The following is a 12,180-nucleotide window of genomic DNA, read 5'->3' on the forward strand; positions in this document are numbered from 1 at the left end:
AGTCAAACAATTCAAGAATTATTCCAATGCTTCTGTAGCCCAGATTTACAAATATTTTGGGTCAGGTTCAAGTTACTTTTTTAACAGAGACTCGACGGAAAATTGGGTTGGTGTTTCCAAAATAACTCAATTGCGATTTGGTTGGTTTGTGACGAAAAGTAATGCAGCGTAGTGCATTGCCTTGCATTACTTTGCATCAAGGGGGCCTTCCATGGGTGGTGCATAGGAGTTCCTGTGTACCCATCCATGGATTGTGACCCAAATCCATTTCTACAAAGAATGGTAGACATGGATTTGAGCCAAAACCCTGCTCTTCCCTGAGGCTGAAGTAACAAGGAGAAATATTTTTATTTCTCCTTGCTTTTTCCCTTTTTGCGTGTGTGCTGCATTCTGTAACTATTCTGACTACAAAGCAAGAACCCTTAAACTATGGCACAAGGGTATATGCATTGGTGCATGGCTACTTAAAGTGCACCAGCAGAGGGAGAGACCACAAATGCACCAGTTCTTTAACACCTGGTGTCATATTGCAAGTGAACAAAAAAAAATCCTTCATATTTTAATCCACTTGAACATGCTCAAATGTGAGGAATTAAAATGTAATGCTTCTCCAACTCAATCATACATTAAGGTGGAATATCATTGAACTGAGAAGAATGTAGTAAAACATCAAAAATCAAAAATGAAAACAGAATCAAAATACAAAATGCAAAAAACAAATACAAAATGAAAAACAGAAAAAAAATACTTCCATGGTTTAAAGTACATACACATGAATCAATGGCTCCTATCAGAGATGATATGATGTGGGCAGAAGCAACATTTTTTACTCTTACCTGAATAAAAATTTGTGCCTTTGACTACCCCTTCTTTTGTCACTTCCCTGAGCAAACTTTACGGAGGAAAACAGGTCAAATATGCGCAAAATGGGCTGACATGATGAATAAACCTACAGGAATGTGTGAATAAGCACCAGTTTGTGGGGTATGTTCCATGAGTATTGCAGTCATAGCGACCTCTTACTCTTGCATCCTTCCAGTACTGGTATTGCTCTTTGCGAAATTATCAATGCATCTGTTCCACAACTGCCTTGAAGAACACTGCATTGAACATATGCAGATCAGCAATATGCCATGTAAGTTTAATTTTCCAAACAATCCAGGCATGTAGAACATAGCAACAATCCCATACATATACAATCATTTATGCACACCATTTTTTTTTCTCCAGTGTTTTATATAGCGCGAACTTGACCCGAATTCAATCAGGTATCAGAGCGCTTTACATAGCACCAGTTACGTTACATTAGGACACACATTCATTCTTTGTTAGGCACGGGGAGATTAAGTGATTTGCCCAGAATCACAGGATGCTCAGCGTCATTACCGAGACTCGAATCCAGTTCCCCAGGTCTGAGGTCGAGCGCCATAGCCGTTAGGCCAACTCCTCTCCCCTTCTTGCTCATGGCATCACTACTCTAAGTGCATCACAAATATATTTATTAACAAATGTAGCCCACTTACCATCCATCTTCCAACCCAAAACATTACAACCCCTACTATCCCCCTTTCATCCCCCGACTCCAACCAAACCAATCCTCAAAGTATCCTGGCCTGCCAAATTCCCTACACCCACCAATACCTACCCCCTACCATCCCTCTTAAACCCATCTCCCGCCCCCCCATAAAATAAAATCCCCCATTACACGACTTTTACACTCATCTCAACCCTTATGACTCGAACATCCATCTACAGGATTGCCCAGGTGGTCAATGAGGTGTTTTTTAGGCGGTCTGACTTGCCCCTGAAAAGTGAGCAGCACAGGTGGAACATTTTCATGGGCTAACAGGGGAAGCCTGTGGGGAGTAGGAAAATGAGAAGGTGGGTGGTCATGGGGAGGGAAGGTGCTGCTTTTGTCCTTGACTGTCAAGGGGTTGAAAAGAAATTCTAGCCTCCAGCCACTAGCGCCCACTTTGCACACCCCCAGGGCACTTTTGTATTACAGAAGGGGCAGCAGATACTTGTGCGGCCCGTTCTGTAATACCAATAACGCTGGCGCACATAAAGCGCCTGTGCTATCTTCAACGTGCGTTCCCTCATTTGGATGGGAGGGTGCCCATTCAAATGACGGAATCCCTTTTCCTCTGCGCCCATGCCATATTACCGATGTGGGCGCAGAGGCAAAGAAGCCCTCAGGAGGCACACTGACAGTCACTGAGTGCACCCGCCTGCAAGGGGATTCCCCTTTAAATGGGCAGCCGGGTTGCCGCCTGCACAGTGAAACACGGAGCGGCTGTAAAGCAGCCGCTCCTTATTTCACATGAATGCGCTGCCCCAGGGCAGCATGAGTTTACGGCTGCCCTGAGGGTAGTGCATTCCCCCATAATGCAGCACACTTTCCTTCATTGTGCCGGGCGCACCTTGAAGGAAAGTGTGCTGCATGTCTAATGCGGCCCCAGGTGGCATGCCTGCACCTGGATGTCAGACAATATATCCAGGTATTCCTTTGCCATATGCCTTGTAAGTTGTTGTTAAGGGTTCAATATCTCGAAGGATGATACCATACAGAATGTGTCACACACCATTCGGTATATAGCAAGAAAGTACAGCAGCTAAATGAGTCTAGATGCGTAGACAAATAAATAGAAGGAAAGAGGGTTCGAAACCATCAATTTAACCATATTAATGCCCTTTGGGACATCAAGAACTTGTTCAGAAGGAGATACCTCACTGAAATGCCACCAAGGAGCAGCAAGCCAAGCAGTGTGTCCTTCTGTGAAGTGACAGCTTGCTATTGATCTACTTCTATGGATAGGGAAACAACAGTGAAAGGCTGGGAACGTAGCCAACCTAAGCCAATGTGAGCCATGGAGAAAGTGAGGATTCCCTGCCTGGACTCTTTTTAGCTGACAGCAACAGCTGCCATGACAGTTTCATAGGGAGGGATGAAAAGCTGCTGATCAAGTTGGGGCAGTCATGAAAGAATCTACTGTGTTCTAGTTCTTATAAGTTGGGACACAGAACTTTCACGTCACACACTAAGGACAGGATAGGGCTGAAGTGGTGAAGAAAGAACATGTATAAAGAGGACAATATTTAGTATTGAGTGAGGAAATGGAACAGCAGCTCATTGTTTCTTCATTTTGCTCAGCTAACTTTAAAACATCATTTAAGGATCCTCAAAGTTGACTTTAATGGCATCCTCTACCTTAGGAAACAAAAACTCCCATGTATCAAGGACTGTGAGTTTGTACCAAACATACTACAGATAACATAACACACCCCATTATATACTAGGAGCACAATATACTCTACAAAAAACCATTATACCTTAAGTCAGATCAAAAGTTAATATCCAAAAGCGGGTCTTTTAGCTCATCCTGTATTTCTAAATAAAATACATGCTATACTCCACTTTCGTTGTGGCCATCTTTTCTGGTGACAGTCTTGAATGGCTAATTTAATCCACCTAATTTGCCTCTTCGACTGACATTCCAGCTCCCAGCTCCTGAACTGATGAGACAGCACAGGACACATGATGCCCACCAGCTAGATCAGGCCCAGTTATAACCTTCTTCTCATTTATTGAAGCGAGGCTCCTTCACCACCATCATGGAGAGATGGAAAACTTGCTGCTCTTTCTCCCTATCCTCCATGGTGAAGACATGTGCCCTCTGGCTGAACTCCATGGTGACTTCAGGATCAGCAGTTGTGGGACAATGACTAGTGGTTTTGGAGGTCGCACCAGCAGCAATAGAGGTGATTACGTTTCTGGCAGTATCAGGACTAGAGGCTACAAAGCTTCAGCAGCAAATGCTATGGTGATGCTGGTAGCAAACAGGTTTAAATGCATCAGCACTCCCAACTTCTTTTATGGCAAGGATGTTTAATTCTTTTCCTCCCTATATTGAAGAAAAAAACAACCATCCTATCTTTAGGATGCTCCAAAAAACATTGGGCCCAATTTATAAATTGGCGTTCGGTCAATCCTCCTCAAGGGCTATGGAGTAATTTACTCCCTTGCCCTGGCAGAGGTCTCAATAGTCAAATGTAGAAATGTATTTATTTGGTGTTCTATATAGCTCGAACATGACCCAAAATAGGGTATCAGAGCGCTTTACATTTACATATCTTTCAACTTAGGACAACACGATCTACATGGAAATTTAGTAAACATAATCAGCCTACAGCACATCGCTAGAAACAGTTATGCTACAAGGTTCTAAATAATTATACCTTGATATGTGAGAGAAACATATAGGCTTTAACACTCATATATACAAATCCAACGTGAAGGTTAGGGGTCGAAGTCTGATAGCTTGTATGTGAACTCGGAGGTGGTCTGATAATGTCTAGTCTGCTGAAATTATGGAAGGAGTTTGCTCATAAAAAAGGATATGGCTTCCTTTTTGAATGCAGCAGTGGACGATATCCTTCTAATGTTCGGGTGGAGAGCTTTCCAAATTCTTGGTGCTGCACAAGAGAAAGCTCGGTCATAAGTTTTTTTCTTTCGAAGCAGGGCCGGTTTCAGTAATAGTTCTCCATGAGAAATGTCCATCTGGCCAACGAACATTTCTAACGTTCACAAGAACTGCCATACAGGCGGTTCCTGTGAAGGCATTGTAACTTTAGAGTATGGGTCTGTCAAACACGATGGAGCCATACAAATATTTTTTTATTTTCAAAAACAAAACCTCAAAGTGGGATTTTGTTTTTGAAAATAACAGGTAATGCCCCCCACGCTATGGTAGGCATCTCCCATGGTGGCGGTGGCCTTTTTTCTTGTTTACGGCCCCTTGACACCAGGGTTTTCCTGGAGGGGATGGGCAGTAAAAAACAGATAGATGTCCACCTATCTAAATTGGGTAGATGGACATATAAGCAATTCTCCGAAAGCCCTTACTACATCAGCCCATCAGAAATATTTGGCCATGGCAGAGACATAATAGTGTATTAAACAAAAGAGTCCGCGGGTTTATCAGGCTCTCTGAAAAGAGATCAAGAGCACAGACAGTGCAAGCAATTAGCTCCTACTTAAACTTGGAGGAAGTCCTTTTTAAAAGGACGGAATCCCATCGCCCACCGAGGTGGCAAGCTTCATCATCTGGGATCTCCTCTTGGTTGCAAATCCTAGTGCAACCAAGGGCTACAACCCCCTCACTGTGAGGGAGGAACTCAGGGATGTTTTATTGATCAATTGATCGGATCTCCTAAAATCCGTTTGATGTGAGGCATGAGAGTGTTTAGGCAGAATAGGTTGCAGCGCTAGAAGTGCGGTGATGTGCACCAGTAGCCTCTGATCCATTCATGTGATTCTGGTACCAAAAGCTGCCTCACCAGGCACCACATGTGAACTCAAGTTCCGTGTGGATTACAGGGTGCTCAATTAATTCACAAAGACTGATGCTCATCCCATCTCCCAGGCTGATGAGCTGATATAACAGTTAAGAGCTTCCACGTACTTAAGTAACTTCGATCTCTCATCAGGGTACTTTCAGATTAACCTGGCTCAAATGGAGACTTTCAGTACTGCTTACTTGGATTGCATTGCAGTCTTCAGTAACAGCTGGAAGGACCACCTTTTTCACCTTCAGGAAGTGCTTCAGGCTGTGCAACAGGTACGCCTGATTATCAAGGCCAGTAAGTGCCAGATAGGGCAGGGGTCTGTGGTGTAGTTGAGACACATGCTGGACAAGGGTAAGGTGCAGGCCCTTCAGGAAAAGATAGAGTCTGTCATGGACTGGGAGCACTCAAAAACCCAAACCGAGTTAAGAGCCTTCCTAGGCCTCACAGGGTCTATAGGAGGTTTGTCAATGGATATGGGAGCATTGTTGCACCCTTGAAAGAGCTGACTTCTAAGAAGCAGTCCAGGAATGTGATTTGGATAGAGGCATGCCAAAAGCATTTGACTCTCTCCACCAGTTTTCCACATGGACTACTGGAATACTATATCTGGGCCATCTTACTTGTGGCATTATCAGATGGCCACTCGATATTAATTTCTGCGGTTACATCACTGGTCGCAACATTACTTTGCCGTAAGTCTTGGACGCATGGTTTTCATCAATATGAAACCTATGACACGCGTTGATTAAACATACATTTTGGATCAAGGAAATTTAGCCCTGATGAAGTTCAAGCAATCAATTTGAACGAAACGCGTTGGCAGGATGATGCTTCTTTGTACTCTAAAGAAACTGGTGACAAAATTGGAGAACTTTCCAGACTCTTCATTTGACGGTAGTAAATACACGACTGCCACAGATGCACAATTCCATCATTTTTCCAGTTTTGTTCTGCTTTGTCAGTTGCATCAAACAACGGAGGGTGCAGGAATTGTTGTGCACCAATCCCTTTAACAAGAAGGAAATGGAAGAAGTGAAGTGCGACGATCTTAGTCCCCTGTTTGTTCTGTTTTTGTATTGACTCCCTAATCCAGGCCTTGTGCACGGGCCCCTGTGCTCAAGGCCCCTGACTTGCCCAGGGAATTTATTATTCAGACAGATACCTCAGAGAATGGCATAGGGGCATTACTTTCACAACTTAATGAAGAAGGCCGGACCAACCAGTAGCCTCCATCTCCAGTAGGTTACTTCCCAGGTAAAAAAGTGGACTGCTATGAGAAGGAACCTTTGTTGTGGTCTAGACACTGAAGAAGTTGAGACCATGCCTCTTTGGGACTCACTTCCTGATTCAGACCGACCACAGGCCCCTCAAGTGGCTAATGCAAATGAGAGGTGACAATCCAAACTTTTTGAGGTAGTCCATTTCCCTACAGGATATGGACTTTAGGGTGGAACACAGGCCAGGGTTAGACCACACCAATGCTGATGCTCTGTACAGGTTTTTCCACATTAGTGATGAGAACTTCCTAGAGATTAGGTACCTCTCCCCACTTTCAGTTGGGGGGACACGTATAAGACCTGTCCTTCTTAGGATGATCTTTCCCCAACCTGTTTGCCTACTTACCTCCTCTTTTTGCTGATTCTTTCTGTTGGCCTTAGGACTCTGAGCTCTTTGCCACTGCTGAACAGTGCTAAAGTGCATGTACTTATCCCCTAAAAATAGTAACATTGTCTTCCCCACAAGTGAGATATTTAATTTATCTGTAAGTCCCTAGTGGAGCGCACTATCTGTGCCCAGGGCCTGTAAATTAAATGCTGCAAGCGGCCTTGCAGCACTGATTGTGCCACCTACACAAGAAGCCCGTTAAACATGGCTTAGACCTACTGCAGAGCCTGTTTGTGCAGTTTTAACCTCTTGCCCAGTCTTAAACTCTCCTTTTAATACACAGAGGTCACCCCTAAGGTAGACCCTATGTAGCCCATAGGGCAGGCTGCTGTATAAGTAAAAGATAGGACATGCACTTTTACCTTTTGCAAGTCCTAGTAATGAAAAACATCTACATTTGTGTTTCACTATTGTGAGACCTACTCCTCTCATAGGTTAACATTGGGAATTTCTTAATACAATGTTAAGCTGCAATTCTTGATTGAGAAAGGGTAGTTCCATTTTTCATATCATTGGAAAGGTAATAATAAATCCTCTTTGCTGGCAAAGTTGGATTTACCTTTACTATTGTAGAAATGCCACCTTTAGAAAGATGGTATTTCTCTGCTCTTAAGGCTCTGTGTGCCTGTAGCCTGTGTCTGATACACATTTGGGGTGGGTGACAGCTTGGCTTTGTGCATTCCCTATACCCAGCCACACGCAAAGGAATGCTAGATGTGTCTGAGTGCCCATCTGCATCCTGATGGCATTCTGAGCAGGATAGGAGAGAGGAGCTATCTTTATTTATTCATAAAATCATAATCTATTTTTATTAAATGGTGTGGATTCTTTTTGTGGTGTTTTTACTGTATTACTGTTTGCACATTGCCTCTTAAATTAAGCCTGCCTTCTCTGTGCCAAGCTACCAGAAGGTGAGCACAGATTAATTTATGGTGTGTACCTGACTTACCCTGACTAGGTTTGTTCCTACCTCTACCAGCCAGAAACACAATTTCGAATAGCATCCAAGTCCCACATATCTGTAGTGAATGATTCAGTTGTATGGGATTGGAAGATGAATTTAAAAATATCGAAGAGTTGTCTGCCTCCCCTCGCAGGTGACAAGTAAAATGGTTTGTCCCGTCATTGTAATCTGTCACTGCCACCCCTGTCAGTCCTCAGCAGCTTGATGAGCTGACACGGTGTGCCTTCTACACCACAGAGAACCCCTTGTTTTCACACTCCATCTTAATAAAAGCCCTCAGAGCATATGCATTGTTGTGTGTGCAGAGGTCAAAAGGAAAAATGAACTACAGAACTTGTTATGGTGAGCGCACTGTATGCTAACACAAAAAGCAAAAAATGATCATATATACATCCAAACAAGGCAAAAGAATAAGACCTACAATTGCAGATGTCTTCCAGGGAACCCACGTTGAAGCATGCCACCTAATAGTTGCAGAGGGCAAAGATGCCTTTGAAGCAAGTATTCTTTTTCACCAGTAAGATGTTTATTTTAAAGAGACACAGTTGGAGTTGGCAATGAGTTTTGAGATTACTTGTTGGGCGCCTTGTCTTTGTCCTGGGGTATTTGGCTTATGTATGCATAATTAGGGCAGCAATACCCTGGTCATTGTTCCCTTCTGTGTCCTTCAGTTGCATATGGCTCCTGTCATATCATCTTTGATATTAAAGAGACCACCACATGAAATGCACCTTTAAAACCCACCCGAAACAGCCATAAAAGCACAATCAAACCATCTAACCCACCCCACGAGATTTAAAGTAATTTGCAATAGATTATGTGATGTAAGCAATGTGCAAGAATTCAAATGTAGAGAAATGTGGTTCCCATTTCTATACAAAATCTCTGGAGAATTAGGTGAGCAGAGAGGAAAAGGAAGGTCCTGCACTCTAAGAATACATTGACTGTAAAAGCATGATGAGACTTTGATATAATAAGGCGAACAGCATGCACCATCTCACACTCAAGTGTGAAATTGCCTTACCATGACTGCAGGGGACAAAATACCATTCACCCCTTGCTACCATACCCTTGAGTTTCTACCAGGCACAGGCGTTTGCGGTGTCAGGGTCAGCACACTTGCTGCTTCGATCACAGCCCACAGGTATGAGCAATGTTATATGCTGTAGGAAAGTAGGATCTGCTCCTTATGGTTACCTCCACTTTTTGCTTGATGTTACCCTGCTTTTGACTAGCCTGACTGGGATCCTGATAATCAGGACCCCAGTCTATCTGCTTTCTCCTTAAAATGTTATGCATGTACTTTGGTACACTCCAGTTTGGATACATGTACCCGGGCACAGGTACTCAGAGGCCTCCCATGGGCTGAATCATGTATTATGCCACCCCTGAAAGGCCATGTAAAATGGAACTACAGGTCTGCCATTGCAGCCTGTGTAAGCTGGTGCTTGGATTTGGACCACTTACTTTAGATATAGGTTTATTATATCTATAGATCACTACACTTAAAACTGATAAGTCACCCCTATAGCAGGCCTTGACAATCCTGAAGGCAGGGTGTTGGGTTTCATGTGAGAGGGTGCCCCTGCATGAGCAGAGCCCCTCTGCAGCCTTCAGAGACCATACTCCCGGGTTGTCTGTGACACAGCCAGACATATAGGTAGGGGTGCATTATATCCTTGCGGTAAATGCTATCTCGAAAACGGCTGAAATAAAAATGTTGTGTTTGGTATCAAACACCTTGGAATCATACCTCCACCCCGGTAACTGGTGTGGGAGGTATGATTCCACCCTTTTGAAGCGAGCTTCGTGGGGTCACTGGTCTTTCCAGTACCAGTCTTCTTGACCGGGGCAGCACAAAATGGTTGCTGTCGACCAGAGAAACATTTCTGCCCTCCTGCTGCTGAGCCAAGCTCGAGCAGGGGAAGGCAGGACAATAGCCATCCTGTCACAAGGAGGTGTGACCACCTCCCAGACAGGATTTAGTGTAATGGGGCTAGGTGGGTGCACTTCCAAAGTGCCTGAAAGTCTGCATCTGGGGCACACTCGGTGTCTCTGTGCATAGTCCAGTTGAAACCAGTCCTGGGAGCTGTTGGCAAGTGCATTGGCGTGAAACTGGACAAAGGGCAGGGGAGTATCCTCCCCTCTGTCCTGACCCTCCCCTGGGAGGGTCCCTGAATCTCTCCAACCATCTCCAGTGGGTACAAAAGGACTTATCCAGCTGTAGGACCCTAGATTCGACATGGACAAGATTCTGATCAAGAAACCACTCAACTTCGACCGTCTGAACACTCTGGACTTCGCTGGACTTCGACTGGGCCTGACCACATCTTCCTCTCTGTCCAAAACATCGTCTGTGCCCGTGCACCATACAGGCTCCGTGCAGGACCTGTGGAGTATCAAGGACATCTGAAGTATCTCCCTTGGGGTGAAGGAGTCACTCCTCTGCATTCACAGGCACCGTAACGCAACTGACTGGTCTGCTGATCCTGAGCTCCTGTGGACTCCGAATGCTTCAGCAACACAGGAGGTACGTTCCAATGTTTTTGGAGGTCGAGCTGCTTTCTCACTGAGTTTGAGGTCAGTATCCCTCGTTGGGATAGCATAACCTGAACCCCTGTGCACCACTTACTTTTGCGATTGCATATGCTTGTTGGCATTCCCCAACTAAATGCATTGGGCTATCGGTAGCCCAAACCTCGGTGCACATTTCCTACAAAGAACTTTTGTCTCCTCACATTCTGTGCCCTGCAAGCTGTTGTTTTGTGAAACTGCTGGAGGTCCCCTCACGACCCCTGTGGCTTTGACCCGTGGGTCTATTTGAGGAACAACACTGATTTTCTTGGGCTCCCCCAGTTGTTCCAGGCCTGCCCTGACTCCCCTTGCTATGGTGAGTCGCCTGGTCCTTGCTGAGCCAGACCTTGACCTTCCTCAACCTTCTTCGTGGGTTGTCATTGCCAAGGCTTCTCGGTGCTCCCGCCAGACACGGACCCCTCAGCACTCGACATCCTCTGTGGGATAGCTCGTATCTGGCTCCTGGTCATCTTCAACATCTCCTGGTCCCCGTGGCTGCAGAGTCAAGGTCTCCTTCTTCGCACCTGAAGCACCCGACATCGGTGGGCATTCGTCTACCGAGCCCCTGGTCACTCCTGAGTGACCCAGACTCTGTCCCCTCTGCTTTCAGGTTCTTTCCTTCAAGAATCCACCTGTGCGTTCCACCGGACATTTTTCTTCTTTCCAGCAGTGGCATTTCTTTGAAGACTCCCTTTGAGAACGACGGCGGTTTTGGACGCCAATTCGACCTTATGCACCCAGCCTCCCTGGGATAGGTAACTCTGGTACTTTGGTATCCATGGGTGGGGTGGCTCTCCAACCTTTTAAGTTCTAAAGGATTTCCTCGCAATCCACTGGGATGGGTTCTTAAACACTAAAACTGCAACTGCGACTCTCCCCTTAAATTGTAAGTAGCACACGATGGTGTTCTCACACTGTACCCGTCCTCCGTGGGGTCCCTACTTACTCAACTTGTGTGGTTCCTTGGGGTCCCAGTGATTCTACAACCTCTGTACGCTGTCTTGACTCGAATCGTGGTTCTTATACCACTATTTTAGTATATGATTTAGTGTCCCTGGAGCCCACTGTGTATTAGTGCTACTTACGTTTGTTTCTGTGCTACAGTATTGTGTACTTTGTGTTTATCTGCGTGTAGCAGATACTGTGAGGTATTTAAGGTGTTATAATAATAAATACATATTTTTATAACTACTGTGTGGTTCTCCTTTCATTTAACCAATACATTAAGGTTGCATTCTGGTAAAACAAGCGGCTTAACATTCCTTCAAGCCTAAGCCTGAAGGCAGCTCTCCACAGCTACCATTTGGGGGAACCGTACTCACCTGAAGGCCGCCACCGCCAAGAGTCCATATAGATCACGCGCTTGTGCCGCCACCGCCAGGAGTCATCGCCAGCCAGATCCCGCGCCGCCGCACGGGACTACGAATCCCGGCAGCACTTGCGGCGGCGCACAGCACGCACGCATCAACGGCGCCAGGAGGCGCATAAAATCAGCGTCAGGCCGGCGGAGCGGGGGGAACCGTACTCACCTGAAGGCCGCCACCGCCAAGAGTCCATACAGATCACGCGCTTGTGCCGCCACCGCCAGGAGTCATCGCCAGCCAGATCCCGCGCCGCCGCACGGGACTACG

At 45.5% G+C, this 12,180-nt stretch overlaps 1 protein-coding gene across 1 annotated transcript in view; it reads right to left on the reverse strand.

Moving 5' to 3' along the window:
• LOC146817841 (G protein-coupled receptor family C group 6 member A-like) overlaps nucleotides 1-12,180 on the reverse strand; it is a 358,097-nt gene that overhangs the window by 33,148 nt on the left and 312,769 nt on the right. The gene's annotated exons all lie outside the window — the stretch shown is intronic.

Source organism: Triturus cristatus, chromosome 6, assembly GCF_964204655.1.
Source record: "Triturus cristatus chromosome 6, aTriCri1.1, whole genome shotgun sequence".
In the NCBI taxonomy this organism is placed as follows: Eukaryota; Metazoa; Chordata; class Amphibia; order Caudata; family Salamandridae; genus Triturus; species Triturus cristatus.